We start from the raw sequence: 13,588 nt of genomic DNA on the forward strand, positions 1-13,588 counted from the left end.
TCATTTTGGTCAGAAAGGTCGTAATTTCCTTACACAAAATGGTCATAAAGCAGATAGCACTGGTCCGCTGCCTTATTTCTAGCTGATCACGACCAATATAGATGGTCATAACCTTGTAAATTATGGTGGGTTGCTATGACTAGGCGCCACCTTATCAGTTTTGCCTATGTGTCATGTTCATGTGGCAATTTTTGCCCCAGGTTGTGAAGCAACCTATATTTCTGTCATTCCTAAAATTCCCAAAAAAATCTCATAAATTCTTTGGGTCATATCTTCGTCAAATATGTAGAAAACCTTCCTTGCCTAGTTCAAAAATAATTCAAAAATATTCATTTTCCTATTATGTTCAAAAAAAACACTTTGTGAAGGAAGTATCACTTTGGCATGTCCAAATGGTATCCATTTTCCACAGTGCTTTCCTATGCCCAAATAACCATTCTCCACCAAATGCGAGCTCAATCCATTCATGATTTTGAGCCCAGCTTCAACATTCGTATTTATGTCCAGTGTGGTACGTTGCAAAGCAAGTACCACCTAGGCTCCTCCTTTTGAGCTGAAAATTTGTGAAAACGGTCTTCTTAGTAACTGATCATCCTCAGCGAAAACTCACACCCATTAGCCATGTGCATTTCCCGTACCGCTAATCAAACACTTGGCTGCTTATTCATGTTTGAGCATCGATCGGTCTCGTCGTGAGAATCTTATGTTGCGATTTTCTTCCTAGCACCTACCTGGGGAGTGCCCAACCCACTAGACATGCCTAGGCCGCCAGAACACATGGCAACGCCACGGTCACACGGTGACCACGCGGCGGGCATGCGAGTTTACGCGCTCTAGAGTTGGGGCCCTCGGCCACTGTCCAAACCTCGATGTATCGCCACTAAACCATGTATTTATGATTAAATAGGTACTTATGTAACTAGAAATGATTTTTGGAAAAAATAAAGAGCAAACTATGAGGCACCTACAGTTCAAATTTGACCTGCTTCCTACTGAATCGGTGGGAATTTGTCTTTTTCACCAGAGGTGGATAAAAACTTTTGACACCCAACCATTTTGTCAAATGTGCATTAAATATGGCCTAGTATTTTAGAAAATTGATTTGGTCCAATTTTGCAACAAATATATGGTAGGTCTTTCACACAAAGAACTCATTTCGGGCACTCAAAAAAATGGAAAATGAATTTTCCATGCAAAGAAAATGAAAACTCCCTTAGGCAACATTGTTTGGAATTCCAAGATGCACCCTTGTGCACAATATGAGATCATTTGAACACCGTATGCCATGAATGTGGCCGTAATATTGATCATTTGGCTTGAAAACCATGAATCTTCACGCATGATAGCTCATTTTTGAGAACACTTTTTTAAAATAATTGTCGTATTACAAGTTTATTATTTTTTCTGGAAACTTGGTCACATATGATGACACAATGCGAAGGTTTTCCAATTTTTTGATTTGTTTTTGATTTTTTATACCCGTTTCAAAATGCGGTCAAAACGGCGGGCTTGACCGTTCCTAGCTAGTGGTTAAATCTTGGAAATTTTTTGAAGTTTCTCTGATGAAATAGATACTTATGTACCTAGAAATAATTTTTAGAAAAAATAAAGAGCAAACTATGAGGCAGCTGCAGTTCAAATTTGACCCGCTTCCTACTGAATCGGCGGAAATTTGTGTTTTTCACCAGAGATGGATCAAAACTTTTGACACCTAACCATTTTGTCAATTTTGCATTAAATATGGCCTAATATTTTAGAAAATTGATTTGGTCCAATTTTGCAACAAATATATGGTAGGTCCATCACAAAAAAAACTCATTTCGGGCATTCGGAAAATGGAAAATAAATTTTCCGTGCAAAGAAAATGAAAACTCCCTTAGGAAACATTGTTTGGAATTTCAAGATTCACCCTTGTGCACAATATGAGATCATTTGAACAAAGTATGCCATGAATGTGGCCATAAGATTGATCATTTGGCTTGAAAGCCATGAATCTTCACGCATGATAGCTCATTTCTGAGAACATTTTTTTAAAATAATTGTCGTATTACAAGTTTATTATTTTTACTGGAAACTTGGTCACATATGATGAAACAATGCAAAGGTTTTCCAATTTTTTATTTTTTTTAATTTTTTATGCCCGTTTCAAAATACGGTCAAAACGGCGGGCTTGACCGTTCCTAACTAGTGATTGAATCTTGGAAAACTTTTGACATTTCTCTAATTAAATAGATACTTATGTATCTAGAATTGATTTTTGGAAAAATTAAAGAGAAAACTATGAGGCAGCTGCAGTTTAAATTTGACCCGCTTCCTACTAAATCGGCGGGAATTTGTCTTTTTCACCAGAGGTGGATCAAAACTTTTGACACCCAACTATTTTGTCAATTGTGCATTAAATATGGTCTAGTATTTTATAAAATTGATTTGGTCCAATTTTACAAAAATATATTTGGTAGGTTCTTCACAAAAAACCTTCTTTTGGGCACTCGAAAAATGGAAAATGGCTATTTTGTGGAATGAAAATGAAAACTTCCCAGATCAACATTGTTTGTCATCACAAGATACACACATGTGCACAATATTATTTCTTTTTAACAAACTATAAGTGGTTAATATGTTGAGTGTTTGCCCTAAATAAAAGGATAAAAACTACAAGAGAAACATAAGATGAATTCTGATGGTGGAATCCGTTGTGGCATGGATCGATGACGTGGCAAACATCCATCCACCCGTCCACCCATACATCCATCCATCCGTCCATCCAACCCACTGCAGCCTATCTCTCTCTCTCACACGCACGTGAACCCTAGCCGATCCAGATCCCTCCCCGCCCCCACTCCTCTCCCCTAATCCACACCCCTCCGGCGGAGCTCGTCACCATTCCCCACGCCCTCCTCCTCTCGCCCCTCCCCTTCCCACTCCCCACAGCGACGGCCGACGGCCTCACCGCGGCGCAAAATCCCCCACCACCACGAAGCCAGCAAGGATGTTCCCATGCCGGCCGTTGGTGTCCCCGCTGCTGCCGTGGGCCCACACCGCCGCGGCGCACGTCTCCATGCGGCGGCTGTTGTGGCCGTCGACGTCGCTGCGCGTGGTGCGGTGCATGGCCAAGGAGCGGCGGGTGCGGATGGTGGCGAAGCAGATCCAGCGGGAGCTGGCGGACAAGTTGACCCGCGACCCCGTCATGTAGCGCGCCGTCCTCCCCGAGGCCACCTTCGGCGCCGACCGCTACCTCTCCTCCGTCACCACCGTCGCCGACGTCGAGCTCTCCAACGACCTTCAGGTCATGCCCGGGCCCTCCCTCGAAACGATGTGGGTGCGCTGCAATCTGGGATGCTGAGTTGTCTCTGCTCCGGTCTGTGTCTGCAGGTGTGCAAGGTGTATGTGTCCGTGTTCGGGGACGAGAGGGGGAAGAAGGTGGCCATGGCCGGGCTCAAGGACAAGACCAAGTACGTCAGGAGCCATATTGGCAAGCGGATGAAGCTGCGCCTCACGCCCGAGATACGGTTCATCAGATACGGTTCATCGATGACGAGTCCATGCAGCGCGGAAGCAGGGTATGCTTGATTCTGTTTTTGTCAGACATTGGCGTGTTACGAAGTGCAATGTTTGTTCCTCTGTTGCCAAAAACATACTCATCTAGCTGCACCATCACCACGAGCTTTCACCCCTTTTTCATTTTTCACTAGTTCGTGGTCAGACCTTATTCAGTACTGCCTGCTAGTATTTGTTACTAGTACCATCGTTGCTGCTGCAGAGCAGAGTTATCGACACCATGTTTCTTTAAATTCATTTGCCTGGACATATATTTGATACATGATCCATAATACTGTCTTCTGCGCTTGTTGTAAAATACTTATCTTAACTGATCTTTTCTCTTCCCTTGCAATTCGCATGCTGTACTTGGCAGACACCTGCTTCTCTGTTTACATTTTGTACTGTATTTGCAGTTAACTATAATGTGAAAACTAGAATCATCATTTCCTTGTTATATGGATAAGAATCGATGTATATGTTTAGTCGATAATATATTACATCTGTACTTCTCTGTAGAATGGAAAGTAGCTCAAAAGCTGGAAATGCTTCAGGTTTCGTATAGCTCAGAGTCTGTAGAATGGACATTTTAATCTGCTGTAGGATCTATATTATTACCACAAAGAATCATCACATAGAACATTTTTCACAGTTTTCTCATATGTACCAGGAAGATCTTTGTCTAACCGATTCACCTCTGCAGATTCTTACTATACTGGACAAACTAAAGGAGCAAAGGGAGCAGAGAGAAGGATGTTCCCGTGCCGGCCGCTCGTGTCCCCGCCGCTGCCGCGCGCCCTCGCCGCCGCGGCACCCGTCTCCGTGCGGCGGCTGCCGTGGCCGTCGACGTCGCTGCGCGTGGTGCGGTGCATGGCCAAGGAGCGGCGGGTGCGGATGGTGGTGAAGCAGATCCAGTGGCGGGTGCGGGTGAGGACATGATTCAAATTCGGAAGCCTCTCGAGAATGCATGAAGAAGAGCAACGGCCAGATCCTCGCCTTCAACGAGGTGAGCTCTTCTTCCACGATCATTTGAGTTTACTCAGTGGTTGAATCGTAGTATTGAACAGTCGTTCGTTACTGCAGTCGATATTAAGAAGTGTAGTGCTCGTGTCATGGATAGCATAACCCCTCTGTGTCACACCAGATTGATTTCGATGGTTTAACATAACAAGTATAACAAGGAGATAGTTTTGTTTTCACTGTGCTAGTCCTAAACCTGACTGCAAAGCACTGTACGTAGGCACTGAAAGGCAGCTGGAAGTCTTTTATGGGAGTATATACTTCTTTTATCTATTATGGGAGTATATACTTAATAGACAGAATAAAGAGAAGAGAGTGTACTTAAACAACACTTCTTTTATGGGAGTATATACTTGTATCATACAATAGCATCAGCTCATGCATTTTCAATTCCTTGTCTAGGCGACACCGAATTGTTCTGTTCATATTTGTGGTGATTCTCGTACAGAGATGTATTTCTCTTGGATTTATGTCTACAGAAGCTGCATGTAGAATTGTGGTCTCTTACCTTTTTCATAGAAAGTAAAAGGGAAAAGGTTAATTTTATCTATTAATATGGCCATACTAGAAGGTTAATTTTTTTAAAATAGATATCAAGGGTAATTTGAGTTATTCGTCATCTCCAAAAGTTAAACTGCTGTAGTTCTGCTGACCAACCCGCGTGTTTCACTTCAGGTGTGAGGAGGAGCATGTGGCTGAGACTGCATCAGGACAGATGCTGCAACCCATCACAGCGAGTTCCTCGGCCTCTGTTAGGGCCGATGCAGCTGTTACTGAGGACACCATTCATGCCTCGCTTCCACTTCTACGTTTTCTTTCTTTGTTCTAGTTACTTATGTGATTTATTCATGTAGAATCTCTACTTTACGCCAATAGCTGCATGTACCATTGTTCTATTATCTGTGTGATGCTGAACAACATGCTCTTAATCTGTTGCTAAATTCTGTGTACTTATGACGTAGCTGACATGTAGAATCTCTACTTAATATGCCAATAGCTGACATGTATTATGTGCCAATATGCCAATTGTTGCTGCTGTATTCTGTGTACTTGTGATGTACTCCGTAGCTGACATGTGGAATCTCTACTTAATATGCCAATAGCTGACATGTAGAATCTCTACTTAATATGTTCTACCAGTATTATGTGCTTTCTATCCTGCAATGCTGTCGGGGTACTGCAATTGTTGCTGTTCTGATTACTTGTTGTGACTCGTATTGAGAGATTTTGGTGGGTGCTTTGAGTATATTTAACTTGGAGTTCTCCAGTACTCCTAGATTTGCTACTCAAACAAATTTTGAGTACTTTCACTGGAAAGGAGTGAAATACTCCTGGTACTTGCATAGGTTTAAAAATTACTTGCGTAGGTTTAAAAATACTCCTGGTACTTGTGATGTAACCAACAAGCAACTTGCTAACCTCTTTCAGTGTTCAATCATCTTTTCATTCTTAAATTTTAGTGTTCAATTTCATATTATACAAACTAGAAGTGTCTGTTGTTCTTTTTCTTTTTTTGAACTAAACTAGAAGTAGGAATTCATTTTATCGGGTTAGTGTTGTAAATTGTGGACGCTTCCTTTTTGTTATTGGTTTATTGCTTGCTTGATTTGGGACATCTACAACTGAAATTATTATGATGCCATATTTTTTATATTACTCCATGCTCACCAAGTTATTGAGTTGAAGTTGTCGTCGTTTGCTGTCAAGATTTGCTTAGCCTGAATACATGGTTATGTTTTGTGTACTGTTGTCCTGATGTTGAGCTATTCAATTTCATTGTTGTACTGTGCTACGTCTCGAGCTAGCGTTGGTTTTCCCCGAAGAGGAGGGGATGATGCAGCACAGTAACGTAAGTATTTCTCTCAGTTTTTGAGAACCAAGGTATCAATCCAGTAGGAGGTCACGCGCAAGTCCCTCGTACCTGCACAAAACGGTAGCAACTCGCAACCAACGCTTAGGGGTTGTCAATCCCTTCACGGTCACTTACGAGAGTGAGATCTGATAGAGATAATATTTTTGGTATTTTTGGTATCAAGATGCAAAGTAAAAAGTAAAAGCAAAACAAGTAAAATAAACTAATGGTGATTGATATGATGAGAATAGACCCGGGGGCCATAGGTTTCACTAGTGGCTTCTCTTAAGAGCATAGATATTCTACGGTGGGTGAACAAATTACTGTTGAGCAATTGATAGAATTTAGCATAGTTATGAGGTTATCTACGTATGATCATGTATATAGGCATCACGTCCGTGAAAAGTAGACCGACTCCTGCCTGCATCTACTACTATTACTCCACTCATCGACCGCTATCCAGCATGCATCTAGAGTATTAAGTTAAAAACAGAGTAACGCCTTAAGCAAGATGACATGATGTAGAGGAATAAATTCATGCAATATGATAAATACCCCATCTTGTTATCCTCGATGGCAACAATACAATACGTGCCTTGCAACTCTTTCTGTCACTGAGTAAGGACACCGCAAGATTGAACCCAAAGCTAAGCACTTCTCCCATTGCAAGAACTACCAATCTAGTTGGCCAAACCAAACGGATAATTCGAAGAGACTTGCAAAGATAACTCAATCATACATAAAAGAATTCAGAGAAGATTCAAATATTATTCATAGATAAGTTGGATCATAAACCCACAATTCATCGGTCTCAACAAACACACCGCAAAAAGAAGATTGCATCGAATAGATCTCCACGAGAGAGGGGGAGAACATTGTATTGAGATCCAAAAAGAGAGAAGAAGACATCTAGCTACTAGCTATGAACCTGAAGGTCTGAAGTAAACTACTCACACTTCATCGGAAAGGCTATGGTGTTGATGTAGAAGCCCTCCGTGATGGATGCCCTCTCCGGCGGAGCTCCGGAACAGGCCCCAAGATGGGATCTCGTGGATACAGGAAGTTGCGGCGGTGGAATTAGGTTTTTTTTGGCTCCCCCTTTGGTCTAATGGGGGTACGTAGGTATATATAGGAGGAAGGAGCACGTCGGTGGAGCTCCAAGGGGCCCACGAGGCAGGGGGCGCGCCCAGGGGGGCGCCCTCCACCCTAGTGACCTCCCCGGAAACTTCTTGGAGTAGGGTCCAAGTCTCCTGGATCACGTTCGGTGAGAAGATCACGTTCCTGAAGGTTTCATTCCGTTTGGACTCCGTTTGATATTCTGTTTCCTCGAAATACTAAAATAGGCAAAAAAACAGCAATTCTGGGTTGGGCCTCCGGTTAATAGGTTAGTCCCAAAAATAATATAAAAGTGGAAAATAAAGCCCAATATAGTCCAAAATAGTAGATAAAGTAGCATGGAGCAATCAAAAATTATAGATACGTTGGAGACGTATCAGGCATCCCCAAGCTTAATTTCTGCTCGTCCTCGAGTAGGTAAATGATAAAAAGAGAATTTTTGATGCGGAGTGATACTTTGGCATAATTTCAATGTAAATCTTCTTAATCATGGTATGAATATTCAGATCCGAAAGGTTCAAGACAAAAGTTCATATTGACATAAAAATGATAATACTTCAAGCATACTAATTAAACAATTATGTCATCTCAAAATAACATGGCCAAAGGAAGTTCATCCCTACAAAATCATATAGTTAGGCTATGCTTCATTTTCGTCACACAAAGATGTTCCCAACTTCTATACCCCCGATGACAAGCCAAGCAATTGTTTCATACTCAAATAATCTCAAACTTTTTCAACCTTCACGCAATACATGAGCGCGAGCCATGGACATAGCACTATGGGTGGTATAGAATATGATGATGGGGATTGTGTGGAGAAGACAAAAAAGGAGAAAGTCTCACATCAACGAGGCTAATCAATGAGCTATGGAGATGCCCATCAATTGATGTTAATGCAAGGAGTAGGGATTGCCATGCAACGGATGCACTAGAGCTAAGAATGCTCAACAAAAGAAAACTAGTGGGTGTGCATCCAACTTGCTTGCTCATGAAGACCTAGGGCATTTTGAGGAAGCCCATCGTTGGAATATACAAGCCAAGTTCTATAATGAAAAATTCCCACTAGTATGAACAAGACAACTTATGAGACTCACTATATGAAATCATGGTGCTACTTTGAAGCACAATATATGAGACTCACTACATGAAGAACAAGGTGCTACTTTGAAGCACAAGTGTGGAAAAAGAGATAGTAGCATTGCCCTTTTATTTTCTCTTTTTTTGGGCCTTTCTTTTTTTCTTTTTGGCCTTTCTCTCTCTTTTTTTGATTGGGAAATGCTCTAATAATGATGATCATCACACTTCTCTTGATTACAACATAATGATTACAACTCGATACTAGAACAAGATATGACTCTATATGAATGCCTCCGGCGGTGTACCGGGATGGTGCAATGAATCAAGAGTGACATGTATGAAAAATAATGCATGGTGGCTTTGCCACAAATACGATGTCAACTACAAGATCATGCAATGGCAATATGACAAAAGTAAAGCATGTCATGATGATGATGATGATTATGGTGGAAGTTGCATGGCAATATATCTCGGAATGGCTATGGAAATGCCATGATAGGTAGGTATGGTGGCTGTTTTGAGGAAGATATAGGGAGGTTTATGTGTGAAAGAGCGTATCATATCACGGGGTTTGGATGCACCGGCGAAGTTTGCACCAACTCTCAATGTGAGAAAGGGCAATGCATGGTACCGAAGAGGCTAGCAAATGGCGGAAAGGTAAAAGTGCGTATAATCCATGGACTCAACATTAGTCAAAAGAACTCATATACTTATTGCAAAAATTTAGAAGTCATCAAAAATCAAGTACTACGCGCATGCTCCTAGGGGGATAGATTGGTAGGAAAAGACCATCGCTCGTCCCCGACCGCCACTCATAAGGATGCACAAGCCAGGTACACTTCATGTTTCAAATTTGTTACACAACTTTAACCATACGTGCATGCTACGGGACTTGCTAACTTCAACACAAGTATTTCTCAAATTCACAACTACTCAACTAGCACAACTATGATATTATCACCTCCATATCTCAAAACAATTATCAATCATCAAACTTATCTTCGTATTCAACCCACTAAAAAGAAAGTTTCACATATCTTGAATACCAAGTATATTAACATTAAGCAAATTACCATGCTATTAACGACTCTCAAAATAATCTAAGTGAAGCATGAGAGATCAAGTTTCTTTAAAACAATCCACCACCGCGCTCTAAAAGATCTAAGTGAAGCACTAGAGCAAAAATTATCACGCTCAAAAAGATATAAGTGAAGCACATAGAGTAAACTATCAAGCTCAAAAGATATAAGTGAAGCACATAGAGTATTCTAACAAATTTCAATTCATGCATGGCTCTCTCAAAAGGTGTGTACAGCAAGGATGATTGTGGTAGACTAACAAGCAAAGACACAAATAATACAAGACGCTCCAAGCAAAACACATATCATGTGGTGAATAAAAATATAGCTCCAAGTAAATTACCGATGGAAGTGGACGAAAGAGGGGATGCCTTCCGGGGAATCCCCAAGCTTTGACTTTTTGGTGTCCTTGGATTATCTTGGGGGTGCCATGGGCATCCCCAAGCTTAGGCTCTTGCCACTCCTTGTTCCATAATCCATCAAAAGAATTCACCCAAAACTTGAAAACTTCACAACACAAAACTCAATAGAAATCTCGTGAGCTCCGTTAGAGAAAGAAAACAAAAGACTACTTTAAGGTAATGTAGTGAACTTGTTCTTTATTTGTATTGGTGTTAAACCTACTGTATTCCAACTTCTCTATGGTTTATAAACTATTTTACTAGCCATAGATTCATCAAAATAAGCAAACAACACACGCAAAACAGAATCTGTCAAAAACAGAACAGTCTGTAGTAATCTGTTACTAACGCAAACTTCTGGAACCCAAAAAATTCTACCAAAATTAGACGACCTAGGAAATTTGTTTATTGATCATCAGAAATTGGAATCACTATTTTATCACGTTCTGGTGATTTTTGACAATTCGGGCACTGAGCGCAAAGATTCTGGAAATTACAGCAAGATCAAATAACTATCTTCCAAGAAGATCTAATAGGTTTAACTTGGCACAAACACTAATTAAAAGATAAAATCACATCTAAACAGAATCTAGATGGATTATTTATTCCTAAACAGAACCAAAAACAAAAAAACACAAAATAAAATTGGGTTGCCTCCCAACAAGCGCTATCGTTTAACGCCCGTAGCTAGGCATAAAAGCAAGGATAGATATAGGTATTGCCATATTTAGTAGGCAATCCATAAGTGGCTCTCATGATAGATTCATATGGTAATTTTATTTTCTTTCTAGGAAAGTGTTCCATGCCCTTCTTTAAGGGAAATTGGAATTTAATATTCCCTTCCTTCATATCAATAATTGCACCAATCATTCTAAGGAAAGGTCTACCAAGAATAATAGGACATGAAGGATTGCAATCTATATCAAGAACGATAAAATCTACGGGCACATAATTCCTATTTGCAACAATAAGAACATCATTAATTCTTCCCATAGGCTTTTTAATAGTGGAATCCGCAAGATGCAAGTTTAGAGAGCAATCATCAAAGTCACGGAAATCTAGCAAATCACACAAAGCTTTGGGGATAGTAGAGACACTAGCACCCAAATCACACAAAGCATAAAACTCGTAATTTTTAATTTTAATCTTAATTGTAGGTTCCCACTCATCATGGAGTTTTCTAGGGATAGAAACTTTCAACTCAAGCTTTTCTTCATAAGATTGCATTAAGGCGTCAACAATGTGTTCGGTAAAGGCCTTATTTCGACTATAAGCATGAGGAGAATTTAACACGGATTGCAACAAGGAAATACAATCAATTAAAGAGCAATTTTCATAGTTAAATTCCTTGAGATCCAAAATAGTGGGTTTAGCAATATCTAGATTTTTATTTCTTTCAATCCCTTTTTTATCAATTTCATCATCAGGATCTAAAAACTCAGAATTCTTAGAACGCCTTCTAGGTAAGGGAAGATCATAATCAGATTCATCAAGATTCACATTGCAAAACAACGATTTAATAGGGGACACATCAATAACTTTCAGATCTTCATCTTGATTTTCATAGTTATTCGGTTTAGCGGCCATCTTATTGACTAAGGTGGCTTGCATATCCGAAATTTCAGCGGTCATTTTTTCAAGATGAGCAATTTGGGCTCTTACACCATCAAATTCTTTGGACATATCATCGAGCTCTTTATTCATATAACTCATAAAACTCTTTTTTTCCTTAAGCTCGTTTCTAAAGAAATTATTATGCTCAACTTGCAAGACCATAAACTTCCTGACATTGTTTTCGATATCTTCTAGCCTTTTAAGGTGAAGATCACCAAAATTAGGTAAGGCCATCGTGACGAACAAGCAAGCAAACTAACACACGAGCAAACAAAAGGCAAAGGGAAAGAGAGGGCGAATAAAACGACAAGGGTGAAGTGGGGGAGAGGAAAACGAGAGGCAAATGGCAAATAATGTAATGCGAGAGATAGAGATTGTGATGGGTACTTGGTATGTTGACTTTTGCGTAGGCTTCCCCGGCAACGGCGCCAGAAATGGCTCATTAATGGGAGAGTAAATCTTGACTTGACTTGGCGTAGGCCTCCCCGGCAACGGCGCCAGAAATGGCTCGTTGACGAGAGAGTAAATCTTGACTTGACTTGGCGTAGGCCTCCCCGGCAACGGCGCCAGAAATCCTTCTTGCTACGTCTCGAGCTAGCGTTGATTTTCCCCAAAGAGGAGGGGATGATGCAGCACAGTAGCGTAAGTATTTCCCTCAATTTTTGAGAACCAAGGTATCAATCCAGTAGGAGGTCACGCGCAAGTCCCTCGTACCCGCACAAAACGGTAGCAACTCGCAACCAACACTTAGGGGTTGTCAATCCCTTCACGGTAACTTACGAGAGTGAGATCTGATAGAGATAATATTTTTGGTATTTTTGGTATAAAGATGCAAAGTAAAAAGTAAAAGCAAAACAAGTAAAATAAAGTAATGGAGATTGATATGATGAGAATAGACCCGAGGGCCATAGGTTTCACTAGTGGCTTCTCTCAAGAGCATAGATATTCTACGGTGGGTGAACAAATTACTGTTGAGCAATTGATAGAATTTAGCATAGTTATGAGGTTATCTAGGTATGATCATGTATATAGGCATCATGTCCATGAAAAGTAGACCGACTCCTGCCTGCATCTACTACTATTACTCCACTCATCGACCGCTATCTAGCATGCATCTAGAGTATTAAGTTAAAAACAGAGTAACGCCTTAAGCAAGATGACATGATGTAGAGGAATAAATTCATGCAATATGATAAATACCCCATCTTGTTATCCTCGATGGCAACAATACAATACGTGCCTTGCAACTCTTTCTGTCACTGAGTAAGGACACCGCAAGATTGAACCCAAAGCTAAGCACTTCTCCCATTGCAAGAACTACCAATCTAGTTGGCCAAACCAAACGGATAATTCGAAGAGACTTGCAAAGATAACTCAATCATACATAAAAGAATTCGGAGAAGATTCAAATATTATTCATAGATAAGTTGGATCATAAACCCACAATTCATCGATCTCAACAAACACACCGCAAAAAGAAGATTACATCGAATAGATCTCCATGAGAGAGGGGGAGAACATTGTATTGAGATTCAAAAAGAGAGAAGAAGCCATCTAGCTACTAGCTATGGACCCGAAGGTCTGAAGTAAACTACTCACACTTCATCGGAAGGGCTATGGTGTTGATGTAGAAGCCCTCCGTGATGGATGCCCTCTCCGGCGGAGCTCCGGAACAGGCCCCAAGATGGGATCTCGTGGATACAGGAAGTTGCGGCGATGGAATTAGGTTTTTTTGGCTCCCCCTTTGGTCTAATGGGGGTACGTAGGTATATATAGGAGGAAGGAGCACGTCGGTGGAGCTCCAAGGGGCCCACGAGGCAGGGGGCGCCCTCCACCCTCGTGACCTCCCCGGAAACTTCTTGGAGTAGGGTTCAAGTCTCCTGGATCAC

General features: G+C 40.9%; 1 pseudogene; it reads left to right on the top strand.

Annotated features, from left to right (window-relative positions):
* The first annotated feature begins 2,989 nt into the window (after positions 1 to 2,989).
* LOC147972247 (putative ribosome-binding factor A, chloroplastic) lies at positions 2,990 to 5,386 on the top strand (annotated as a pseudogene).
* Positions 5,387 to 13,588: the final 8,202 nt, after the last annotated feature.

This window comes from Triticum urartu, chromosome 5A, assembly GCF_056163025.1.
Source record: "Triticum urartu cultivar PI428250 chromosome 5A, HENAU_Tu73, whole genome shotgun sequence".
Classification (NCBI taxonomy): Eukaryota; Viridiplantae; Streptophyta; class Magnoliopsida; order Poales; family Poaceae; genus Triticum; species Triticum urartu.